The sequence below is a fragment of the Rattus norvegicus genome, chromosome 1 (genome assembly GCF_021556685.1).
Source record: "Rattus norvegicus strain SHRSP/BbbUtx chromosome 1, alternate assembly SHRSP_T2T, whole genome shotgun sequence".
In the NCBI taxonomy this organism is placed as follows: Eukaryota; Metazoa; Chordata; class Mammalia; order Rodentia; family Muridae; genus Rattus; species Rattus norvegicus.
Window position 1 is genome coordinate 100904748 of NC_141534.1, and position 13627 is coordinate 100918374.

Below are 13627 nucleotides of genomic sequence, written 5' to 3' on the forward strand. Positions count from 1 at the left end.
ACCCACCACTGGATCCTTTCCTGAGTTCTTACCTCTCCAACACTGAAATGGTACCATATAGTTAAAATCTGCAGCGTGAACAGGAACAGGGGAGGCAGGACACTGGAAACTTTCAAATGGTCCCTCACAGTGTATTGGGAGTGTCCTCTTTACTGTGGGCGTGTGGAGCAGAGAGAACCTTCAAGTAGGCCCAGCAGAAGACCTGAGGCCCATTGAGGGTATTGCTTTCCCATGTCCCCTGGAGGTAGTTCTTATTGGAGGAGTCTTTATAATGCTCTCCCACTGCCTTCCTGCTTCCTGAACCAGGCTGAGATGCTGCCCTTCAACAAGCATGGCTCTTGCTCTCTCTCTCTCACCCATGGGCAATGAAAGTACTCGCCAAACCCTGGATCTTGTTATCTTGATTTCTGCCGTCTAAAACATCAACAGTAGCCTGCTTCAGGCATTTCCTTACAGCAACACGAAACAGACTAATCCAGCCAGTGTCACAGTCTTCACTTTTGATGCTATTCTGCTACCCAAACTGAACCAGAACCTTGACCCCAGAACCACATACACAAATTATGCAAACACTTAAATGCAGATTTCAAAAAGTTCAGAATCCTTCTCATTGCCATATCTGAAGTTCATACAATCTTTCCTTTGAGTTTATATTTCAATAAAGAGGGGACAAGTGTTAAGAAGGGGGAGGGAACAGGGGGAGAGAGATAGACCATGGGGTAGAATCCCAAATCTGGGCTTACTTTTAGGTCATTAGGTTGTATAATTTAAGGCAGGCCCAAAAAGTCTGCTTGCTAGACGACATCTGTCTCATGGCTTCAGTTCAACAATTTTAACATAAACCACCATGTCCTTTAATCCATTTTTTTGTTTCTTATTGTTTTTATGCAGAACCCTACTCCCAGCCTACAATCTAAACTGCAGCTTTCATCAACTTGACTTCAGCCCAGATGAACACCTCTTCAGCTGTCAATCAATACTCTCAGAAGGTTCGGGCAAGGCAGTGAGGATTGGGATACAGGCATCCAGAGGGGCTGCAGCCTGGAGGGGCCTCAGCCCTTGAGTTCATATACACGGGGAGGAAGTCCTCTGTTTCTGTGCTTCCTTGATCATCTTGGAATGGCATTTCCGTCACAGACCACCTTTAAGGCCCCCTACAAGGAGGTGAGACAACATACGTGCAGCGACCAAGCCTCCTTTCTGTAGGTCACGGGAAGCACTTGCAACACAGGGCGAGGTCCAGTTAGAGCCACAGGTTCATCCTGACTCTGCGCTTGTGGCCTCCCAGTAGGCAGAAACAAAAGGATACTTGGAGGAGAAATGAGTCTTCTGTCAGAGCTGCATGGTGCGCACTGGATGGCTCCCAAACTTTCCAAACAGCCACAGCTGAGTTTATCCTGCTAAATGAAATGGAAATATACAAATAATTCTGTTAATTGGAACAGCAAATTTCCTTGTGCTTCTCTACGCCCCCCCCTTCTCCGCACCTTGAAATATGGTGGGTGGTGAACAAGTGCCTGTGACTTCTTCAGTCAGGCTCCATCTCTGCTCTCTATGGTGATTTTCACGTCACAGGCAGCGGGATGACCACGTGCATAAGGGAGTGGATAGAACATAGCGTCGATTTCGTTTTGTGTCAAAAGCCATCGCTTCTGTTATGGGCTGTGTTTTACAAGTGATCTGCCTGTTTTGGATTAATGCATTGTGCACCGTTTCTAAGGACACATGGATGTAGGTTTGGGCTCATGACTCTGCTTTCAACCTGAAGGGGTGTGTGTGTGTGTGTGTGTGTGTGTGTGTGTGTGTGTGTGTGTGTGTGTGTAGGTGTGTTTCCTCATGAGATTATTCACAGATGCAAGATGAATATATTCTTCTATTGCTTTCTACCTTATTTTTGAGACAGGTCTCTTATTGGACCTAGAGCTCACTGACTGGCTAGACTGGCTGGTCAGGGAACAACCAACCCTCTTATCTCCAATCCCTGGCCTCTAGCACTTAGGCTACAAATGTGTGTCTTTGTGCCTGACTCTTATATGGAGCTGAGGATCTAAAGACAGGTTCATGAGGTTGACCATTAAGCACTCCGAGCCATCTCCCAGCTCTTTACTGCTGTCTTGACTTTCTCCATGAGCACTGTAAAAACCCTCATTGCATGGGGCGGTTGTAAGGACAGTGTAAGGCTTCCATCTTTCTATATATTGGGCACCGTAAGTACTGAGAAGGCCTAATAGCAGCACCATCATAGTCAATTGTGCTTTCCAAGAGGCACAACTGGGCGGGGGATCTCACTTGCAGAAACATGGTAACAGGATTGAAGTGTCCCCTATAGGATGACCTTTATAGTTTGAATCTGTTGACAGTCTTGGGCTACCTGGTGGGTCCTTCTTTCTTCCACCCCTTTCCTCCACCCTATCAACCCTCTAACACTGAAAAAGAATGAAAAAAGGATAGAGAGGAAAAGAAAGAGACCCTGAATAAAGTCAGGGGTCAGAAAGTGGGTGACTTTATCATTAACCTACTTCCTGATAATTAGGGGAATCGAGTTCCTTAGAGCAAGTTTGATCTTTACTGGCAGGATAACAACAACTTCGTCTTCTTCTTCTTCTTCTTCTTCTTCTTCTTCTTCTTCTTCTTCTTCTTCTTCTTCTTCTTCTTCTTCTTCTTCTTCTTCTCCTTCTCCTTCTCCTTCTCCTTCTCCTTCTCCTTCTCCTTCTCCTTCTCCTTCTCCTTCTCCTTCTCCTTCTCCTTCTCCTCCTCCTCCTCCTCCTCCTTCTCCTCCTCCTCCTCCTCCTCCTCCTCCTCCTCCTTCTTCTTCTTCTTCTTCTTCTTCTTCTTCTTCTTCTTCTTCTTCTTCTTCTTCTTCTTCTTCTTCTTCTTCTTCTTCTCCTCCTCCTCCTCCTCCTCCTCTTCCTCCTCCTTTTCCTCTTCCTCCTCCTCCTCTTCCTCCTCCTTTTCCTCTTCCTTCTCCTCCTCCTCCTCTTCCTCCTCCTTCTCCTTCTCTTCTTCCTCCTCCTCCTTCCTTGTCTTCATGTTATCAATACCAACCAACAGCAACCAACCAAGAAATCACCAAAACAAAATGGAAACAAAAACCAACCAAGAAATCACCAAAACAAAAAACAACAAATCAGAGCCCTTAGCATTTATAGACCCTCTGAAAAGTCCTCAGAATTCCAAATGTCATACAATCACAGCAATTATCTGTAGCTGGAAAAAAAATCACACTTCTGATAGAGCACGAGACAAATCGCCATCAGCTGCTGTGGACAATCTAAAGTAGCCCCCCATCCCACACTTGGGATCAAAACAAAAACTTTAAAAAGAAACCCAAACCCTAAAAGTATCATCCAGCTTCATGGGGGATAGGGCTTCTAGGGAAAGCACTGGATTTCTCTTCTACTCATCAAGAACACAAAAGAAAATGGCATAACCAGTTCAACTGCTCCAAATTACACAGTATACGTTATGCACAATAATGTCTCCAGAATCTTCTACAGAGGCTAGTGTTCAATGATAGATCCAGGATCCCATTTATTTTCATTTATACATATATAGACATGTGTGTCACTGGGTTGGGGGTGGGTATGTATATATGAGTGCAATGACCATGGAGACCAGAAGAGGACATTAGATTTCTCAGAGCTTGAGTTACAGGTTGTTGTGAACCTTTAGATGTGGGTACTAAGAACTGAACTTACACGAGTGGAAGAGCAGTGTGTGCTCTTAACTTCGGATCTCCAGTCCCCAGAATTCCCATTGATAAGTGATTAATACATTCTAATGTATCTGGAATGCATGTGGTCAAGGAGAACTCCATGGATCGGTAGGTGAAATAATGCTGGACCTCACAGTTGCTCTATCTAGTCATACCCTAATCATATGCCTAATGATTGAGTCTCTAGGATGGCCATTGTAGGTGCTTGGTGACAGGGAAACATGGAGCTGAGCTCTGAAACAGTGTCCTTGGCTGCAGATTCCTAGTACTGTTCAAGTGTAGAGACAGTGGAAGGATATTTTGTGGAAGGTCACCTAGCTCTTTAATCTGTATGGTGACCTCTTCCTACTGCAGAGCAAAGTGCAAAACAAGACTCCCGATGAAGCCCATGTGCTCATGATCACCAGCTAAGCATGTCCAACATTAGACACTGGCATTCTACTTTAGTAAAATTGAAAATGATGTATTGTAGACTCTCCCCCACAGTGCTTCATAATCCACAACAAACTTAGAGGCATATGTGCCTTTCCTAATTGCCTTGCTTTTCTCATCTATAGAAATTGAATTATGGTTTTATCCTAAGTACTGAGGGTTGAGGGAGGGGTAATGGAATTTCCTTCTGTCACATGGAGAAATCGGGCCAACCTGAGACAGGAACCAGAAGACTCAGTTCAAGACCAGTACATTTTCTGTTGCCATGTTGGAGATGGAACCCAGGACTTGGGCCCTCTGGGCAAGTGCTCTACCACTGAGTCATGCTCCAAATCCCTCATTGGTGGATTCTAGGCAAGCACTTGACCAGCGATTAACATTCCTGAAACCCAGTTCATTTTTCCTATTCCTGTGCCCTTCAAGGTTAAGTGAGTACTTCCCCCCCCCCAAACATACTCTTTGTTCAATTCTTATCTTAGATGTCAGGAAAATTGTAAGGAAGGTGAGAGAGAAGTAAACTTGCCTTTGCTGTAACTGTGTTGTTCTGTGGGCCCAATACTTAAGGTCAGCCAGTCATTAGGCGTATTCCTCTTATCAGCACTCAGAAGGTCTCTAGGCGGCTGCACAGTTTATGAGAAGGTAAATTCTGCCCTGGAGTTGGGTGGTTCTTTTGCATTTGTTACAACCATTTTGACTGATATGCAGTGTTTCAGAGTGCAAGATTTCACAGTGCACTGCAGACTCTGCAAGGTGTGAATATTGGGGGTGAAGAAGCCTGGGTGGGATGGATTTGTCCCCACACAGCTGTGTTTGCAGAGTCCAGCTCTGCCTCTCACACGCCTCTGCGAAATACTCTTTGTTTCCTTTATCTCCGGGAAAGCAAAGCTAAATGTTAAGGCTAGGCTGGTCACAGGGTGGAGGGATCCATGTGCACACTTGATACAGGGCTTTCCCTGCTGTTTCCTGCTGAGTCAGCACTCCGAGGACGCCTCATGAAGCTGTGCCCTTTCCTGGAGGCACTGAGACACTAGGAGCCAGCATTCTTCTGAATACGTGAGTTGTGTCAATCTGATTTTCTGCCCCAGGAATAGGAAGTAAAAAAAAACACACACACACACAAAAATTGCTGAGTGTATAGAATGTTCTGAGGCAGAGTTGTGAGGTAGAATAGATTAGAAAGCAGTTTCGAGTGCTAATTATAATTGAAATCACCGACTTCAAGGGACTAGGGACAGGTCCCCAAAGATTACTGAGATGGATAAAGAGAGTATGTAAGAAAAGGGAAGATACACCATACATATTCCCCTGCAACAGGGAGAGTAAGTTAGGGTCAAGCTAAGGGCAGATAATGAATGAGCAGTTAGCACAGGGACCACCATAGTTTGACTTATATATGCTATACAGAATCAGCCATGATGATGACATAGTTTGAGTCATGTAGCAAGCCCCTGTATGAAGGAAAAGACACTCAAGCCTGCTGGTCTACCCAGTGAGAAGAATGCAGAGAACCTGGAAGGGGCTGAAAATATTTTCATTGGGAAGAATTAGAGAATCCTTGGAAATGTTAGATGGGATCTCTTTGCTTGCAACATGTAGTACATCTTTCAGACACATTACCACCCCTCCCCCACCAGGAGAGAGAGAGTGGCGTCTATGCTTGGGCTCTGGGTCAATGAATGTGGAAGACTGTTGTCTAGATCTCTTCCTATTATCTGAGAGGTGAACCATGCTAGGAGCTGCACTGCAAAGGAAAGAGGAATGCAATAAACTTTGGTCATGACCATACCATGCCAATGGCCAAAGCGACCCAGAGAGTTGGGACCATAACAAGCCACTGGGAAGGTGAGTTCAGAAAGAAGAACAATGTGAAGTCAGAGACCAGACCAAGTGATGTTAATAAGAAGGATATTAGTCACATTGAACAGAGAACACAATTCATTTTGTCCTTTGGCTGTATGACTTCAAATTGGTTCCCTTAAATCTACATTGTATTGCCTCTAGGTCTAAAGAAAGGTGGTCAGGGGACAGGAATAATGAGAATAAGAGCAAGCAAAATGGCTATGGCTAATGTTTTCTGAACATCAATTATACAATGGGAAGACTTGATAGGAGAATGTGCAGTCATCACAGCAACAGACCTACTGTGCTGCAGACTCTTAATGATAAAATTGAACAGCAGGCAAGGAAACTGAGGCAAGAATACGGCAAGGAAAGGAGGGAATGAAGGAGGAGAGGGGGAGTAGAGAAATGGGGTTGGGGAAAAGGCAGGAAGTAGAGAAAAGGGCAAATTAAGTATTTCTCTATGGTCATACAGCTAATAAGGAGTGAGAAAATTCAAAGCCAGGCAGTCTGAAACCCAGTTCACATCCATCTCAGAACGGGAACAGCCTAAGGCTGTCAGTAATGTTTGGCTTTAGTAGCCTAGAAGACCAGGATCGCTCCTAGACCAATCTCCTACTGCTCCTATAGGATGAATGGATCTGAGCTGTGCTCCCAGCTCCTCCTGTCCTGACTGAGAAGGGACACTACGGTGTCCCTTCTTTCTATGACATTGGGGAAGCCCTCATGAGGATATGAACTTGAAGCTCCAAGTTCAACAGCACTGGACCACTCAACGGGGTTTTTGTTATTCTGTCAAAGACCACAGAGACTTAACTGGCAATCACTTTGTCCAACATGAAGGTGCCATTGGAGCCTTAATAAGATCATTTCTTCTGCCAATGCAGAGGACAGCGTCCTAAGGTGGGGTCTCCCTTGTCCTTTGAGTAAAATGATCCTGGTTCAAATTTGCATACTCCTTGATGGCCCCTGCTTCTGTCCACTGGCCCATTGCCAAAGCTGAGGCCACAGCTGTTCTGTGTCAGCGTGAACTTGTACCAGGAAGCAATCCTTTAAGAGTCTTACCACTGCCTGGCATTGCCAATTCTCATTCAGGACCTCCCAACATCTCCATAACCCTTCAGGAAAATGCATCTGTCTGGCCTCTCAGAAGACAATGGAAGTGGGTCCCCAGATCCTCAGCTTCTGCTTTATGCTCTTCACATGCACCTCCCCCCAAAAGAAAGAAATCAGTCTGCCTCACTTCCTGAAGTTTGTCTCAGCAGCGAGGGAACAGGATAGCAGGAAAGGATGCCTACTTGGCAGGGTTCCTCCTAGCCACTGGAAGTGCAGATCTAGTTCACTGCTGTCTTATTCACAACAGCCAGATGAACGGATGGGGAGAATGTAGAACGCATGGGCAATACAAAGAAGAACAGAATTCTAACATTTGAGAAAAAGCAGATGAAACTGGAGATCAGTCATCATATTAGGTCATAGAAGCCAGACTCAGAGAAATGTTTTGTGTTTTTCTACGTGTGTGTATGTAGCATGAGTGTATGCGATATGAGTAAGTGCATGGGTATGATGTGTGGGTGTATGGCGTGTGTAAGTATATGGGGTATGTGTCTCATATGTGTAAGTGTGTGTGTGTGTGTGTGTGTGTGTGTGTGTGCGCATGTGCGTGTATGACATGAAAATAGAAAGTAGAAGGAAGATGCTTTAGGGAAAGGAAAGGAAATAGTAAGACACAGCAGAAGGGTCACGAGAATGAGGTCAACAAAGTCAATGTGCATGAAACAAGAGAAAAATTTCCAATAAGGCCCTTTACTTCATATGGCAGAATATGCTAACAAAACCTTAAGAAACATAACCAGTACCTTAGTGAATGGGGTTCTGTTTTTTTAATTCTTCCCTTTGGTATAGAAGCTTCCTCCCAGCCTTGGGCCTCTAAGATGCCCATGGCAGATGCTGTACCTACCAGTGAACTGGCAGATGACTGCAGCTGCGGCCATGACTGTGTGTAGTGAAAGACAGACAAATGGCAGAGTCTATAACAGAAACATCACAGTACATAACATGATACATTTATCACATATATTGCATGGTATATATCACAAAGAACCATGTGATGCCTGTCTTATTAAATCTTTAGGGATTTGGCACCACTTGTCCTAATCATACACACCCTTCCCCCAGTTCCTTCCAAACTTGTTCCCCTTTCCCTACTCACCCAATTTTGTGTGGCCCCCTCCCCCTTGAAGCCATCAAATCCAGTTTGTGTTACTCATGTACTCTTGGATGGGTAGAGATTCCCTGGAGAATGGTCTAACTACCTGAGGCCACACCCTTAAAGAAATTTCCTTTCTCAGAAGCTATCAGCAGCCAACAGCTCTCATTGCGGTGGTCTGTCTCGGTGTTATCTACCTGGAGAAGTTGGAGAGCTGCTTCTTGGATGCTTAAAATTCCTCTCTCCTCTTTTAAAGAAAGGAAAAGAAAAAAAAAGCCTACATAATTCTGTTGTCTTTGTCCCCAAGCAATGAAAAGGCAGATGACACCCTCTGGCTGAAGTGTGAGTTGGGGCCCACCTGGTGTCCCCTGTGGTATGGTGGCTTCATGACCTTGCTGGATTGGTAGTTCCTGGCACTCTCCCAGCCCTGAAACTGCTCTACAACCCTAAATAACCCCGCTCCTGTGCCACCTGACATGGAGAGCATTTCCCAGATGAATTAGCCATGCACAGATAATCAAATAAATCTTTGTCTTACTACCTGCAGTCAGGATGCCCTGCAAAGTTACACAGGTCACAGCACAGATCAAATTAAGGCCCAGAAGCATGGGCAACAGGGACAGCTCAGCCCGGGGTCTCCACCACCACAAGCACAAGCACAGCCTGCTCCCCCAGCCATACTGTGGCTTTGAGGGACATGTTATTGATTGGCAATTCTACTCCCCAGGTGAGTGCCAAAGCAAAGCATCCAGGTGGAGCGGGGGTGGAGAAACCAGGAGATGAGCCAGCTTCCCCTGTGACATGAAAAATTTTACTTACCCCAAACCTGTTCCCTAGCTGAGGGCAGAATTGAATCGAGTACTGCCCAGAGTCTACTCCACCCCCTTAGATAGCAGGGGCTGCCTCTCTCCTGACAGAGAGTCCGATCACAAATCCAGAGCCAGATGGCTGCTTTATGTTTCTTTTTTTTTCTTTCTTTCTTTCTTCTTCTTTTTTTTCCCCTGCAATACTAAAGCCACCATAAAAAAGCAAAGTTGAACAGACAAAGCTAATAATATAATCATTCAAAACACCTGCAAACAGCGCAGATGGGCAATTTCTGTCTGCGGAGCCACCAGCGAAAGACGCCTCCCCATATGGGCAGTTCCAGAAGTCGCTTTGCCCAGCTCTGTCCCTTACCTTAAGAAAACCTGCACACAACATATGCACACTTTTTATAGTCGAGCTAGAGACCGATGGCTGATTATTTATGTCCTTCTGTCAGTCTTAGAGCCCCATGCTCAGCAAGGGATCAGTCTACCTCAGCTCCCCAGGTGCAGAAAGACCCAGGGGGAAGCCCGGGGGACTAGGGTGGTATCTGGACTCAGAGTCTGGGTACAAACAATGGCTATTGTCTGAGAATGGCTCCACCTCCCCACCCCATCACCTCCCTACATCCTTGAAATAAACAACCTTCCAAAGCCAACAGCCCTGTCTATTGAAGGCACAAAAAAACTGAATTCATAGAGAAAGAGAGAAAAAGACAGAATCCTGTGGAAAGCTGGCTTCCTTGTGAGCCACGTGAGCCTCTTGTTCCACTCTTCCCAGCCACCTGCAATGCTACTCAATTCTGAAGAAGAAAGAAGGGCTGGGGGCCTTCTGCAGCGGCCAAGGCTTAGATAAGGCTCTTCAGGGTCAGCCGTGGGAATCCAGCCACTCCCTCACAGGTGGACCCTGTTACAAAAAGGGAGACACGGTCTGGGAGAGGAAATTTCCCAAGATGCCAGAGACCTGGCTGATCTCCCTCTGTGCATCTGTGCATTTTGGGCTTGGGACTTTCTCAGGGCCTTGCCCATCACAGGTTGTTTCTGAGCCTCGTGGTGCCTGGTTCCCTGTGTGTGAGCATAGATGTATGGGTGGGTGGGTGAGGTCTGAAGGGAAATCTTAGCTGCCCATCAGGGGACAGCAGTTAAGTCATGTCTTTTTCCAGACCACCAGGGCTATGTGGGCCCTCCATGTAATCACCATGGAGGTCAAGATGGTTCAGACTGAGAGTGTCCTGCCCCCTAGGAGAAACGTTGTATTTGAATGACACAAGACAGACTCCTTACCCAAGGAGAAGAGGGTAAGAGTTCACTTGAAAACAGAAGACTATCCAGAGAGGAGCTTTGCAGATTTGGATTGTATCTGCAGATTTGCACATGTATGTGGGCTCACTCCCTTGTCCTCATTGTCACCTCTGTCAAGAAGTACAATGACATCCCCTCCCTCAGATGCCATCCTCTCCCCTGAACCCATTCTTTATACTGCAAGTAGGCAGAACCAGAGCACCCCTTATGTAGTATTAACCAGTAACTTGCCATGGTCCTTGACAATACTGTCAAATCCTTTTTATGAAGGAGAGGTTAAGACATATGGGGGCAGCCAGTGCTCTAATCACTAAATAAGCACATGCTAGGAATGTGCACGAGAAGAGCATTCATGAGCTCACACAGGAGTCTGGAATAAGGAGATGCTTATGCTCGCCTAGATTGTTGATTAAATGGTACTGTCAAAAATAAAGCTTTCTCTTCCCAGAGCTGGCCACATCGAATTTGGCTTTTCCCTTTAGTCTGGGCCTCCTGGATGGAAGTTGTCTGTAGAAAAGCCAAGTATTGTCTTCGTATTCAGCCATGCTCAAAGCTCACTCCCCCCACCCCCACCGCCAAGGAAAGTCTCTTTCTTTGTTCCTTCTTTAAACCTAGAAACTGCTTCTGGATTTCTCTCTGCCCAGTCCTGCCCCTTACATATGTTTGGGCAGCAGGGTGTCACTTGACTCTTACCCAAAGGAACCCAACAAGAAGGATTAATTTCCTTTGTTCAGAGTAAAGGAAAAGGAATCTCCTGGGATTAGGCAGGATTCCAAGTATCCCACAGTCTTAAGACCATGTTTAGGGGAACAAAATCAAGGTTTTGAGGATCTGCTGGTTGGTGCCATTGTGTCTGCTCCATGGGCTCCAGCACCTCTCAGGTATCCACTGCCTACCTCTCTCACTGTGATCCACCCAACTGCCTGCCCTGCCACTGACCCACAGGCTATGGTGAATGTGGGCATCTATAGCCGTGACTTGTTTAGCTGTGACCAAAACCCTTAAGAAAGGTTAATGGAGGAGCAATTTATCTCTGCTCATGGTTTCAGAGGGTTCCTCCCTGGTAGCTTGACCCATGTTCTTGAGATGACATCAAAGTAATGGGAAGGGTATAAGGTGGTTCTTGTTGCACAAGACACAGTGTGAAAGGACACACAGGAAAAGACCAGGAATAATAACTTCCCAAAGACCCACTACCAATGAACTGTTTTCTCTAGATAAGCTATACCTTCCAAGTTCCCATAATCCTCATAGAGCACCAAAAGCTGAGGTTCAAGTACCTAGCCTGGGACCACCACAGCTCATAATCCAAGTATGAAGAAAAGTATCCCCACTATGCAGAGATGCAGAGTTATGAAGATAGGTTCTGTATCTCTAGAGTTATGGCTAGAATTCAAGAACCATTGAAGAATGACTGCTAATTTTCTAAATGTGTGCGTGCGTGCATGTGTGTGTGTGTGTGTGTGTGTGTGTGTGTGTGTGTGAACATAGCTACCAATTTGTTTTTCTGATTTTTTATAGGATCAGTTATAAAGATATTATTCCAGGGATAAAATGTGTGCATTTTGTAATGCACAGCAATTAAATGTCTGATGTGATGAGCTTTGACAAGTATAGCTAATGTTCACACCCAGGAAAACTCAGGATGCTCCCATTACTCTTGTCTAGAGAAATCCTTTCTGTACCCTTCCAGCCAGTGGCCACTCCTTGGGCAACCACTGCTGTGATTTCTGTCATCACAGATTAGCTTTGCTTTTTCTAGCATTGATTTAAATGGAATAACACAGTATTCATTAATTGTTAGCTTTTTCACTTAAAGTAATAATATTTGTTGAGACTTATCTACATAGCTTATCACTTGCTATCTTACTTTGAAATCAGTAGGTAAGATGACATTACATAAATGTAGAAAATTACTTTGTTTCCCTCTTGATGGATTCTTAGGTTGCCTCCTGTTTGGGGCAATCGTAAATATTTCTGCTAGAAACATTTGAGATCAGAATCCGTCGGTCTTTTGATTTATAAACAATTAGCTTTATGAGTTGAAGTGTTTTCTGAGTAGCTTACTATTGTGGATTCTGCCAGCAATATACAAGAGAGTTTCTTGGCTTCCTATCCTATACCTTGTATCCTTTGAATATTGATGTTATCCATCCCACAGACTATGGAATTAGATTTTGTTATGACATTTATCTGAATTTTATCAGTGATTGCTGACACTGTAATCTTTGTCATCTGTGTATTTCCATGTAACATGTATGTCCATGTCTTTTCCCTGGGTTGTCACCTTTCGATCAATATGATTAGTGATACTTGTCACTCATACTGCATGTACATATACTGTATAATACATATAATGCAGTTACTAAGCAGAATGGTATATATTCTTTATGTATTATATATGCAGTTCCATTGACATAAATATAGTCATATAGATATATGACTGTCTTCCCACACATAAGTCAGTTTTCAGAGGTCATTTTCTTCTAGAAAATACTCCTTTTGGTTACATTTTTTATTTAAAAGATGAATGTTTCCAAGTCTTCTCCATTGCCTACACAAGTATAACCATAGGTTTCATGTTAATATCTGAACAAAATCTGTAATGAAAGGTATGTAGTGCACACCTTTAATCCTAGCACACAGGAGGCAGAGGCAGGAGGATTGCTGAGAATTTGAGGCCAGCCAGCTTACATAGTGAGTTCCAGGACAGCCAGCATGACAGTAGTGAGAGCCTGTCTCAAAACAAACAAACAAACAAACAAACAAACAAATGTTGTTACATTTGTCTTTGTATTTCCAGTCCTAAAGCTGTGTGTGAGCTCTGCTTGTCTTGTTCATTCTTGTCAAGGTCTTCTCTGTTTTAGTCAGAGGAGATTGAGAAAAAGGAAGGAAGGAGGAGAGAAAGGGAGAGAAGGAGGAAGAGAAGGGAAAGAAAAATGGGAGGGAGAGAGAGAAGGGAAGGAAGAAAGGGAAGAAGAGGAGAGAGAGAAGGGAAGGAAAAGGGAGGGAGAGAAAGGAAGAGGGAGGGAGGGAAAGGAGGGAGGGAGGGAAGGAGGAAGGGACAAAAAAAGAGGGCTGTAGGAGGAAGGCATGATTTGGTTTCTTCAGTGTGTCTTTACTTTTCTCCCTTTCCCATTTTCTGTATTCATTTTCTTTTCTATAGTCTTTTATTTTTTCTGTCCATTTTATCTTTTTCCATGTGAGACTTAGCTCTTAAATTTTAGGCGTTTTCTCTGTCGCAATTTTGGAGGGGGGGAGTGGAGGCATACACACACACACACACACACACACACACACACATATAATTTAGAAACATAAATT

At 44.6% G+C, this 13627-nt stretch overlaps 1 long non-coding RNA gene across 1 annotated transcript in view; it reads right to left on the bottom strand.

Moving 5' to 3' along the window:
* Nucleotides 1-830: 830 nt before the first annotated feature.
* Nucleotides 831-13627, bottom strand: part of LOC134484891 (uncharacterized) — a 57133-nt gene continuing 44336 nt past the window's right edge. Inside the window, exon 3 of the long non-coding RNA XR_015654842.1 lies at nucleotides 831-1400. This is a non-coding gene — a long non-coding RNA (uncharacterized LOC134484891). The remainder of the gene's footprint in view (nucleotides 1401-13627) is intronic.